Source organism: Thermobia domestica, chromosome 16 (genome assembly GCF_964235325.1).
Source record: "Thermobia domestica chromosome 16, izTheDome1.hap1.1, whole genome shotgun sequence".
NCBI lineage: Eukaryota > Metazoa > Arthropoda > Insecta > Zygentoma > Lepismatidae > Thermobia > Thermobia domestica.
The window spans coordinates 55096763-55109975 of NC_137469.1; the positions used below are offsets into that span (position 1 = coordinate 55096763).

Genomic DNA, 13213 nt, shown 5'->3' on the forward strand with positions numbered 1-13213 from the left:
GAATGGATCTTGTATCTGAAAGAGTTTTTGATGTTGTGAATGCTGTTCACAACTTTGAATATTTGTTAGGCGAACTTCATACAGCTGCAAAACTTAAAAGTATCGCGACAATCACATATGCCGCAGGACTGCTAAAAATCAAAAGATTGTTTCACATACGTTGGATTTCAAATGAGGAGCATGTATTATTTGCAGTCTTTACATAGTTTTCTTGTATAATGCAATTCCTACTTTTGGAGTATGAAAATTCTGACAATTTCAACAGAGATAGTTTTAAACTGAGTGGTATTTACAAAAAAAAAAATCTGTTGGAGAAAAAGAACATTCTATTGCTCGGTTTTCTTTTGGATATTGCGTCCATTCTGTCTAATATTAGTAAAACGATGCAAAAGGACCAGTTTCGTACAATGAAATAGAGCAAGAATTGAATCTTTAATCCAAGCTCTGAGGGAAATGCGTATGAAAGATGATGTCTACCAAAGTCTTTGTATTAGTGCACTGCAGACAAGCGTCTGATACAGGGAGTGATGATAGTAAGTTTGATCAAATAAGGGGGCAGATAATCCAGGGTTTAGTAGAAGAAGTGGAAAGAAGGTTTCCTTCTAATGATGTCCTAAAGTGCTTTTCAGTGTTTGAAAATAAAGATCGTAATAACATGAGTGGTTTATACGGTAACGTAGACGTATATAAAGAAGCTCAATTGTTTGGATTAAATCCTGATACTACAGTGTTAGAATGGCTTGGTTTGATTTAGTTTAACGTCCCACGATTATGCCTGCTAGGATAAAGGAGACGTGGACCTACTGATTATAATGGAATCCGACCACTTTGGTCGTTCAACTGTACACCACCGGGAATTGAACCAGGGACCACGTTAACCGAAGTCAAGCGTGCTAGCCACTAGATCAAACGGGGGTTCTACAGTGTCAGAATGGAGAGAGTACAAGTCAAGTTCTAAGTCGGTAAATGATTTTCAAGTTCTTAAAGACTTAACGCGGAAAGTTCTTTCTGTGCCATTATCAACTGCTGCCTGTGAACGTGGATTCAGTGTTGTTCATATTAAAAGTTTCGAAAGAACCCGTATGTTGGCGAGTACCTTTCAATCTTTATTAACAACTAAACTCAGTGGATCTCCTTTAAAATTATGGGATGCTGTTACTGCTGCTCATACGTGGGCTTCTTCTGGCCATCACATGTTCAACTCTCGTTACACACGGAAAGAAAGTGAAGTTTAATCTTAAATTTTTTCTCTAAGGTAAGATACGTTATTGCAAACTATATTTTAGGTCTATAAATACAGTAACTCAATCATTCATTACTCGTATTATTGTGGCTCTCTCCGCTAGTCTACTGGCTAGCATTCGCGCACCATCTTCGGTGCACGGGGTCCCGGGTTCGATTCCCGGTGGAAGCGCCTTACAAAAATTTGAACGATTACCTTGATTCGGATTCCACCTTAAACTGTAAGTCCACATCTCATAGCTTCGCTGCTGAAAAGGCACACTAAATTTAAATAAGCAAATCAATCGTATTGTTGTATTTGTGCTTTCATTTTCTGAGGTTTAACGACCTACGAATATTCAGTAAAACTAAAGAAGACGGTCATGATGAGATAGATAATAATGGTGGATTAAGATAGTGGAAGGAGGCGGGAGGACCCCGAGAAAATCCACACACAATTGTTTGTATACCACAAGCAGAATTTGGCGCGAGCTAGGATCCAGCCAGGGATTCCACGCACCTGAGGTGAGCGCTCAACCACTGAGGCAGCACGGCTTTTTGTTGTCTATCAAGTATTTGTATTAAAATTATATCTGTTATTTATAATAATATATTCTTGCTAATAAAACAATATAAATACATAGTATTATTTAGACTTACATAAGTGATCGGATATCTGAGCGACCAAACTGAAATACTAAATACTTAGCGAAGAAACGGGAATTTCATAAATAATAAAAACTATGCTCTGACTCTACTGCTTATGGGGATCTATGGCTGGCCAGGTGAAGCGCTTCAAGTTAGTAGTTCTAATGCTTGCACTGTTAAAAATGATTTATTCAAAAATGAATACATTTTACTACTCAAAAAAAATTGAGTAAATTAGTCTCAATTTTGAGGAGAAAATAACTCAAAAAATGAGAATGAGGAAATTTAGTTGCATATTTGAGTCAGAGACTGGTTCTCAAAAACGAGTAATAATGTAGTCTTAAAAAATATTGTTTTATGAATAGATATATCATGGAATATCGTGAGATATAAAAGACAATTTGCAAATGCAACATTATGGAAAGCAAGTACGAACAAGCTAACATAAGAGCACAAAAGTCCTTTATAATCCTGAACTATATGTTCTCATTCTGGCTGATGGAGGAACTACTTAGCGGATGGATAAAGAGAAAGTTAACATGGACGACTTGTCTGTTTACAAATCATAGAGGATTTCGCAAGTAAGTACTGCTAGCAACATGAAGTTTTAAGTGTGAATGCAACATTGCTTGTGTGCGATCATTGTAATCGATTGACGGTTAATCACGACAATCCATTATTTTCCTTCGAAAATCATGAGTAATGCTTCTAGGTACTGGTTCCCAGATAGAATGCCCTGAAGCCTCACTCTATGCTTCTGGGCATTCTATATCTTAGACAAAGTTGTTGTGTTAATGATATGCGACTTTCCAATATATTCAGTAAATGGTTTACTTTTTTTGTGTGTGTGTGTGTGGTGAATTGGGGCGTGCAGGTTTACTTTTGGCGCTGCACTCTAAATAACTGTTGTTAAAATACAATTCTTTTAATAATTTCCTTCTTATTGTCCCCTAAAAGATTTGTGGCGGGTGACATGAAAAAACTCCCTTGCGGGAAGGTTCTACATTACTGGTCCCCCATGTAGGTTAGTAGCTGGGTTGATTTCTTTCTCTACTAAAGTTTATACATTTAATCTACACAGTATTGCCGAGCGAGCGTTAGCGAGTGAGGGCGGTTTAGAGCTCCGCAGGACACGTTGTTTTCTGTCTTTATTATTGCTCAATGGGAAGGGGGACCAGTAATCTAGAACCTTGCCCTCACTTGCAGGCCCGTATCGACGCGGGGGGTCTAGGGGGTCGGGCTCCTAAATTTTTACTGCCTGCCTAAAATGTTCACGGTAGGCTTGCAAATGAACTATAATATGGTTGGATTCCCCCTCCCCCTACATTTTTGGGCTGGCTACCGGCCTGCTCACTTGCACAGATAAAATTTCAAGGGACCACCAGAAGTATTAGTTGAAAAATTGCAATTCCTTTACGATTGCCATATAAATACGGATTCCGTATCTGTTGCATAAAAGCTACAATGTAAAAAAAAAACACAGGCATTACTCGAGCAGACTGTTTTATCAAGTTTTGACACATTTCTTACATTCTCAGGTTGGGTTAAAGTTTTTTTTTTTTTTTTTTAGCAGCACTAAATAACAAGCTCCAGTACTACATACAGATTAACTTCAGAAGGGCTCGATGTAAATACAGTGTGGACGTATGGCATAAACACGAACAAACTTGTGCTAGGTGGCAATAAAAAGCATGAATGCTATCTAACCGAGTCAGTGCAGGACGAACCTGGTGGCACTGTTCGTAGGTTTCTTTAAGAAAATTTCCCTCGAGTGACACAAACTTTTCACTTTATCAAATTTTCCATTGTTTGTTGAGTGTCCAATACTTATGACAGAAGTTATGTAATAATTTTAATTTAGCTATATTAAGGGAACTACCACCAGTGGCGTCATTTAGGGGGCAGGGACGGGTAATTGCACCCCCTGAGATTGAGATTTATATAGATTTTTTGAGTAGAATAGTAGTCAGTGAAAAACGCAAAATTTTCTTATATCAAGGGGTCTTGCCCTCCCACAAGCAAAATCTGAAATGACGCTTCTGCTACCAACCACATTTGTTTTATTCATTTACTTTTTCCTTTTTGCAAAAGTATACACACAGCCAACAAAATGAAATATAGTGAAATCTTTCAGTTTAACATCCCATGATTATGTCTTTAGGTTAAGGGAGACGATGATTAAAGCAAGTGAATGATGATGGAAGAATGAGAAAGTGGGAGGAAACGGGAGTACCTCGACAAAATCCACGAACACAATGTTGTTTATCACAAGCTTGCGTGGGTGAAAATCGTACCAAGGAAACCATGCACCTGAGGTAAGTGCTCCCCACTGAGCCACCGTGCACCCCACTAGCTAACAATGGGTGCAAATTATGCTACTTGCAGCACACACAAACTATTGCAATTGTATTGGTTTATTTCTGAATAACAAAGAACAATTTAAGTAGTGATGTTCGTTAACAAGAGTCTAATTGCTACTTCACATTATTCATGTATGCGCATTTCTAACATTGCAGTAAAACATTATGACAATGAACTACTTTGGAACTTCATGACTAGAAAAAGGTAAAATATATTATTTAATAGAATATATTTGTATAACAATTAAATCTTTATATTTCAGATGGATGCCGAATTTAAAAATTTGTTCGGCGCGACAGAGTCTGTTTTCAATGTCATCTGTCTGGCAGTGATAATTTTCTTTAAGGTTTCGCTAGAGAAAGTTCTTGGTGAGTAAGATCAAGTTTTCGTGTATATTTATCATATTTCAGGTTGCATGTATAAATATGTACACAAGAGTCTATTTGTCATCAACACAACCCTACTTCTGGCAAAGCACCCATTTGTTTTTTTTTCTTTCTTTCTTTACATTATCTTTTTATAGTGTCTATTCACAAACATTGTTTTATTGTTATAATTCAATCGCAGCAAATAGTAGCTTTTATATGCTTTACTTTGAAAAGTAAAAATAAGTCAGTATTTTGAAACACGTAATACCTTTTAAATAAACGTACATGAACTCAAAATTGCACATCTTTGGCTTATTATCTTCACGTCTTAAGACAGTGATGGGCAAAGCATGGCCCGCGGATTAGATGTAGCTCCTTAAACGTTTCCACCCAGCCCACGACGTGATTCATTACCTGACGAATATAACTTCACTTCTGAGAATCAGTGGATTATACTTCCAGCCAAATTATGAGAAATGTTTAAAAATGCATTCACAATACCATTTATCACATTCCCCTTCATGATCTTTCGAGTATTAATAGAGCTTGATTTTACAAGTGATACAATCACTGTTGTTTGTTTTTTAAATTATATTGGCCCACCTATATTTTTTTCCGTTTTTCTTTAGCCTGCGGCCCAAAATGTTTCCCCATCATTGTGCTAAGGAATATAACAATTGTCTAGGGCTTTAGAAAGCAGTACACTTTAAGTAAAACCTTATTTCAACTCATGGAAGTAGTTTTTGAATAATTTAGTGTGATTTACATTGTACTTCAAAAAATATTTTGGCAGACAATAGCAATATCTACTAATTCCAAACATTATTATATACTGACTTAGTCATATTTTCTCTCTATAGATCAATTGCGCACTACATTTGCTTCCATTTCTACTACCACAAATTGTAAACATATGTAAGAAAGGAGCTAAAATAGTAAGGAGAAGGCCGGCACCTTACAGGAGCCACGAATATGTCATTGCAGAGCTACAGGTAAGTCGTGTCACTCGTTTCATTGGACACATAATTTTTGTATACCTTCCTGATTAGGAATATGTCCATTATCGTTCAATTGTAGTCATAGTTTCATAATTACAGAGTTAATACATTTACTTTCCAGGTTATACGTTTTGGAAATATCTTAATAGAAGGATGGTTTTATAAATAATTTGATTTGCATACTAATGGATGGTTCTAACGTCATCTGTATATGTAGCAGGGTTGGCAAAAACCATGGATTTTATTGAAAAAAAAACGGGTTTTTTGGTTTAAACCAGGTTTTTTTGGTTTAAACCAGGTTTATTTGGTTTAAACTAGGTTTATTTGGTTTAAATAATTTGCTCTATATATTCATATCATATATGGACAGAAATAAGTTTGTTTCGCCTTGATGTTATTATGCAACAGTCGGGTTATGCTGAAAGGGGTCACATAAGCTTAAAGCGGAATAAAAACTGCTTCTCGAGTTACATCCGAGAAAAATTGTCCTCCATTTGAACTCGGAACCAGGACTAATTGGCCACAAATGCGATACGTCTGCCGACTCACTCACGAAGGAATCCTGATAAAAATACGTTGTACTGATCTTTACATGCTTCTTAATATAGCTCTCAAGAGTCATTTCAGAAGGCCAAAAAGATAAACAGTGCACAAGTGAAACCATTATACTGAATTACATATGGACAATTTCAGAGTACTACGGAGTACAGACGAACTAATTTAATTCAAATTAGTTAACAACGACTTTTATTGGTCCAAATTAAAGAAATACAACGACTTAATTTGCATATCACAAAGATACGAATTATTTGAGTCCACTTTGGCTCAGACTCATTTATACATAAATAGATATCGAAGATACTTCTCATTTCACTAAATGCCTCTCGTAAGGACTGTATGACCCTCCTTCCCCCCCCCCACACACACACAAAGTACGGCATTTCGATGTATTTTATCAATAGTAAACAAAACAATTTTTAGAATGTTTCTTTGATTGCAATTACATAACAATAATAACTACAAAAAAAAAATCACAAAACAAACATTTATAAACTTACATAAAAAAAAGTTGCTTTTGTAGTATAATCTTTTTGAGTAATGAATGGGGAATTTAGGTCTGAATATAATACGAATAATATACGGGAGTGAAACGTGATAACCCACAAATGTGTGTTCATCAAGATTTTACAAACACTTACACTTTTACGAATATTTTCGTTATTTGGTTTAAACCAGTTTTTTTTTTTTTTTTTTTTTTTTGAAAAAACCAGCTGCTTTAAACATTGGTTTAAACCAGCCAACCCTGATATGTAGTCATTAAGTTTCCTTTCTATGAATAAAGAATCTGTATTCTCAAGCAGTGGCTTAACTAACAGGCTCCCGGTATTTAAGTTTCGGAGTATAACTTTATAATGTTTGGATGTTAAAAGCACTTTGCAGAGTTCCTTCGTGGCTAAGCGGTTAGCGTACGCGCTCTTGGCGCGGGAGACCCGGGTTCGATTCCCGGCGGGAGCTCATGTGGTTCGGATTCCACGTTAATCAGTAGGTCCACGTCTCACATAGCCTCGCTGCTCAAAGGGACGCTAAACTGAAATTCAACTCCATTCAAAAGCACTTTGCAGGTTTCATATTACTGCAAGAGTACTCTACTTAGAGGAAAAAGAAATCACGGAACCAGCTATAATAGATTTAGTGAATTCTACTCGGAAAATGTATCGCCTTTTGTTGCAACAACTAACAAGTTTCCGATGAGTAGTGAAGAAACAATTTAGTGAAATTTTAACTTGGAATTAATTAACCAATTATTTAGTCGTAGATAACTTCCTATGTTAGTAGTGTTCTGGATTTGTGTACTTCTTTGCAACTGTATCTCACTGTGCCTCTGACGAAGCCAATCCTGAGCGATCATTCAGTACACTAAAAGCCATCAAACTTTATATTCGTAGAACAAGGTCGAAGATGAAATTGAGCTCAGCTCCGTAACTTGGGCTTTTTCTTGGAAGACAAAACATTAATTAGACCTCCTAAAATATGTCAAGTTGAGGCCCCCTAGAATAATGATGGCATTTGAAGTGAAATCCTTACTAAACGTGTTCGATACTTCTTGGGGCGCCAGTTGATGGTTTACTAAAGTAAGATCCAGATTACATATATGCTACATCTTAAAGGAATGTATTTCGTTCAGATAGTGGGGCAGCAGAAACATCTTAAACTATTTGCAATGCTTTAGAAAATAGTACGGTGCTTCACAAGTTAACTAAATGAGACAATATGTTGAAAGTCTTACTAAATATATATTTTGTCTGGGGCTCTAATAGGACACATTTTACTGAATGAGGCTCGGAACACATTTTCGTTTCATTTTTTTTTCCTTCCTGTTATGTGGTAAACCTATTCCAAGCTTTATTTATAAGTTCCTGTTCATATCACATCATACAAAGCAACAAAGTTTTAACTCAAATGAATCCTATCAAACAACTGGAAGCTTAATGGGGGGGGCAGTTTCCCCATTCCCCCGCAAAAGTTACGGCATTGGTTGAGCCCTTTGCCAATCCTGAGCACTGAAAGCGAAGAATGGCACCACGTTGATATTGAGAAAGTAGTCAGCGAATTACTCTCCGAAAAAAAAAATACGCCGATTTAGAAATATGTGAGCAAGTTCCACAAGTTTTGACGAGTTTTCATACATTAGTTGTAATGTGAACGTTAGGAAAAAAATTATTTCTGCTCTTGCCTTTGAGGTGAGCGGTCCCAGGTTCGACTCCTGGTGGGGACACTCGGCCGAAAGAGTGTAACAGCTTTTTCAGACCTGCCATCTTGAGTGAAGTCTTTCTTGGGTTTCGTTCATTCATACCATTCAAATGCCGGGATGGAGGTACCTAATATAATGGTCCCAGGCTGCTTCCTTCCTTTCCCAATCCTTTCTTCCTTCCCTTTCATCGTACAGTGGGCTCGTTGAGGGACGTCATCCTTTATACGGGATGGGCTAACGTGGCCTTAGATGCCGACAGCCCAGAAATCTAATTCCTAATTCCTAGAAATTATTTCTTTTAAGAAGCTTTTTAGTCCCATGTAATTGCTTAATAATAATAATAATAATAATAATAATAATAATAATAATAATAATAATGTGCAATTTTTTTATATTAGCAAGTAGTGTCTGACTAGATGGAAAAATAACTCTACTACTGTATAAATTGTACGTGTGCCATGAACGTAGAAACAGGACGAGCCCTTTTGACATTTTCGCGGATGGAGGGGGGCATGCATTCTTAGTTACGCTACTGTTCTCAAAGCATTCTAGTAATTTGTTTAACAATTGCTAAAAAAGTAGAAATCGAATAACGGTGAAATTTTATATAACGTAGAATTTGTGGTGTGATTCATTGTTTCTTTCTTTCTTTTTTTTTTCGTCACACATAAGCAGAAATGACTAATTTTCAAGTTTATTGTTTCCTTGTCTTGCATAGATGAAACAGATCGAAATATTTTTGGTTACCTTTCAATTTCCTTATTTTTATAATCTTATTTCAATTGATATTAATCCTTCCAGAACGTGACAACCCTACTATTATTATAAAGATCGCCATAGACGAGTCATTCATTTGATGTTTATTAGGATCACGCAAGTGGGATATATATAATATTGTAATGTTAGTACCATAGGTGTTCATTTTACTCCGATCTCACTCACTTTCATTCTCACAGTGAATTGGCCCTCGCCCTCACCTTCGAAGAGAGTTGACCATCGCTCTCACCTTCGTGTTGGGAATTTGTCCTCGCTCTAGCCCTGACAGTGACAGTTGGCGCTCGCCCTCGCTGTCCAAGCTTGTCATCGCCCTCGCGTCATTATGGTTGAGAGAGAATTTGAGGGTGAGGATGCCCTCGAGAGGGCCATCCTCGCAAGGGTAAACACCTCTGGCTTAGTACGTCCGTTACACCGCTCAATAACTCTTCAACAAAAGATAATTTTAAAATTGTTTTCTGCAATCAACAGGTAGATAATTATCTCGGAGGAGTTCGTTAATGGATGTGATCCACCTACTTGTAGTGCTAGAAATAAACCATTTCCGGTTAACGTTGATCACTATAGAGCATAGACAGTAATCTCACATTGTATATTTTTTAATCGATTAAGCGTCCCTAGAATATATTCCATTTCCACTCTAATCACTCTGCTAAAACACTAAATGGTAGATCTACTACAACTTCTGGTTTCAATATTAATTGAAGAAATATTGCGTAATTCTCTTTACTGTCTTTACTAGAGTCTATATTATCGTATTTCAATTGATACTAATTCAAATTAGAACGTAGCAACACTAATATTATTCGAGATATCGCCATACACGAATAAGATTTATAAGTATTTCATTTTATTTTTATTTCTATTGTCATTAATTACACAATCTCTTTGTTTCCAGGGAGATGAAGGCATAGACACATTTATAGCAAATGAAAAACTTCTGGGAGGATCTCGAACATAGCTGTTGTTTATCTTGTCCATCGGCAGTCGTCACAGACTATTTTCCAACGAATGCATACATCTGTCATAGTACTTTGTAGGCATATTCAGAGGGTTCATGTATCCTCATTGTCTTATCTAAGTTGTTATAAAAATTGTGCTCATGTATAGACTTAGTTTATTATTTGACAAATAAAAAATACAATGTACAAACATATTTTCCTTTAATCAAAATGAAACTAATATATATACATTTAAGTTTGTGTGTGTATGTGTGTGTGAATATATATATATATATAAATGTATGTATGTGTGTGTGTGTGTGTGTGTGTGTGTGTGTGTGTGTGTGTGTAACGTCGCATGATTATGTTTCAAAGCTAAAGGAGAAGGCAATGATAATGAAGTGATGCAATGAAGAAAGTAGGAGGAAACGAGAATACATCCAGAAAACCAGTGCACATAAAATTTGTCTACCATATCAGGCTTACTTGTTTAAAACTACGCAAACCAACATCACGAACAGTTTAAGTTACAAGAAGCTTGTGTGTTGATTAAATTAAAATTCTCATCTATGCTATTTATGGAAACAACAGGTATCAGCATAAAAATGTAACCTTGCAGATTCAAAATTGAGTAAAAAAGTACTTTAACAATTAGATTATATTAGTATTCAAAAATAGGAAAAGGAGTATTTATTCTGCTGCCTTGTTGGCACAGGGAAACTTCCCCAAAATTACAAAGGTAGATTAATTTCACACTGCACTAAAAAAAATTATAGTAAGTACGCCTTCTACACATTAATATTGATGTTAGACATTTTCATCTTCAAAGCTGGGAAATAGAAGTAATTTTTTAAGTACTCGTATTTTTTCAAAAACTGATTTCTATTTTCCAACTTTTAAGAGGAAAATGTTTTAACTTCAATATTAATGTGTAGAAGGCGTACTTACTATAAATTGCTCAGTGCAGTGTAAGAGTAATCTACCTTTCTAGTTCCAGGAAACTTTCCCTGTGCCAGCAAAGCAGCAATAAGTACTTTTTTCTCATTTTTGAATACTAATAAAATCTCATTTTTGAGTACTTTTTTACTCATTTTTCTAAAAAAACCCTTCTCATTTTTGAGTAGAGTTTTTCTTAAATTTGAGAGGAAATATTCTCAATTTTTGAGAACGTGTGTTTCTCATTTTTGCGGCTATCTGAGCATTTCGAATACTTTTCTACTCACTTTTGAGTATACATGTTCTCAATTGTGAGGAGAGCATTACTAGTTTTTGAACAAAGAGTTTCTCAATGTTGATTACATTCATCTCATTTTACGGTTAACTTTCTCATTTTTGAGAAAATATGTTCTCGTTATTTTTGAGAAATAGCATTTTCTCATTTTATTTAAGAATATTTTATCTCGCTTTTAAGAGAATTTTTACTCAAAAGTGAGTAAAATTTACTCAAATTTGAGTACATATTGTTCTTATATTTTGAACACCCACACATTCTCACTTTTGAGAACAATGTATTCGGAGCTATTCTGAGAACACAATGTTCTCAAATTTGAGTCAATTTTACTCATTTTTAAGTAAGTATTTTTAACAGTGTGGTTGGGACATCGGTTCTCAAGGACTATTATTTCTGGCTTATAGATCTCTACCGCATTTTCGTGAATGCAGTCTTCAATATGATGGTAAACACAAGGTACTGTGGTCCTACGGGACTCTAACCCTGGACCATACGCACCGAAGTGTATATTAAATGCAGTAGATATGTTATCAATTTTGGCTAAATGAATAAATAACATTAAAGTATTTTTAAATAATAATGTCGAGTAGTTTGAACATTAATTATTATTATTAGTAGTAGTAGTAGTAGTAGTAGTAGTAGTAATAATAATATTAATAATAATAATAATATTAATAATAATAATAATAATAATCCATTAAAATTTCAACCTTTTTGGAGGCTCCACGATTCTCCAACAGATTTTTTTTTTTTTTTTTTTTTTTTGTAAGTACCACTCAGTTTAAAACTATCTCTGTTGAAATTGTCAGAATTTTCATACTCCAAAAGTAGGAATTGCATTATACAAGAAAACTATGTAAAGACTGCAAATAATACATGCTCCTCATTTGAAATCCAACGTATGTGAAACAATCTTTTGATTTTTAGCAGTCCTGCGGCATATGTGATTGTCGCGATACTTTTAAGTTTTGCAGCTGTATGAAGTTCGCCTAACAAATATTCAAAGTTGTGAACAGCATTCACAACATCAAAAACTCTTTCAGATACAAGATCCATTCGATGTGCCATGTAGTGTACGCTAATTAGGCACTGGTCGAAATTTCTTCTAATTTGGGCAGCAACACCTTGTTTCCCCCAGTAAACACTACATCCCCGTCCGAACCAAATATAACAAGCTTTTCTTTAAGATTAAAAATATGCCATCTTCGGAAAACGCTTGAATAATTTTCTCTTCAAGGAATTTTGTATCGGCATTTTCTACAGGCACTAATTTATAAAAACAACAATGGTTATTTTCTTTGTCCACATATGTTACATAAAAAAGCAAGTGCTTATCCGCAAACCTGTTTGTAGATTCGTCAACTGTTTAAGAAATTTTACCAATTTTGCACGCAACTAGTACGCTAGAGAATAAAGGTCTCCATCTCGTCACAACAAAACAGCCGACAAAGTTAAACACCTGATACCTTTACAACTAAACTACGTTTTTGAAAAACAGGCATGCATTCAAATTTATTGTTTGTTTGAAAATTTTCATTATTGACCTACTTATATTTTCATATTAAGGTGTCCCCCCTTACATATTTTGGTGGGGGGAAACGCAAGTATAAAATTTTTGGTGGGAGGGAAATCAATCCCGTCCCCCCCTCGGGATTTAGCACCCTGCCTTACTTCCATACAATACATGTTCTAAGCGAGGAAAGGAGTATTAAAAACGTAAAGAAAGAGAGTTTCTGATGAAACTCTTATGATAGGAAGATGAATCTCGGCATTTAAACTTCTCCTTACAAATCTGTGACCACGTGGTGCATCGTTTTCGGGAATTCCAACTCTAGCAAAGAAAGCAAGGCAACTGATACAATATCTTAATTTCTAATTTTGTATTCATAAACTGGCCAAAGTGAGTAAGCATTTTAGCT

The 13213-nt window shown here is 35.5% G+C and overlaps 1 protein-coding gene and 1 long non-coding RNA gene across 5 annotated transcripts in view; one reads left to right on the forward strand and one right to left on the reverse strand.

Annotated features, from left to right (window-relative positions):
• Positions 1-13213, reverse strand: part of LOC145673060 (membralin) — a 450418-nt gene that overhangs the window by 218426 nt on the left and 218779 nt on the right. The window lies entirely within an intron of this gene.
• On the forward strand, positions 5161-10274 carry LOC145672756 (uncharacterized). The gene is made up of 2 exons (XR_014128637.1): positions 5161-5590; positions 10021-10274. It is a non-coding gene; the product is annotated as an uncharacterized LOC145672756 (long non-coding RNA).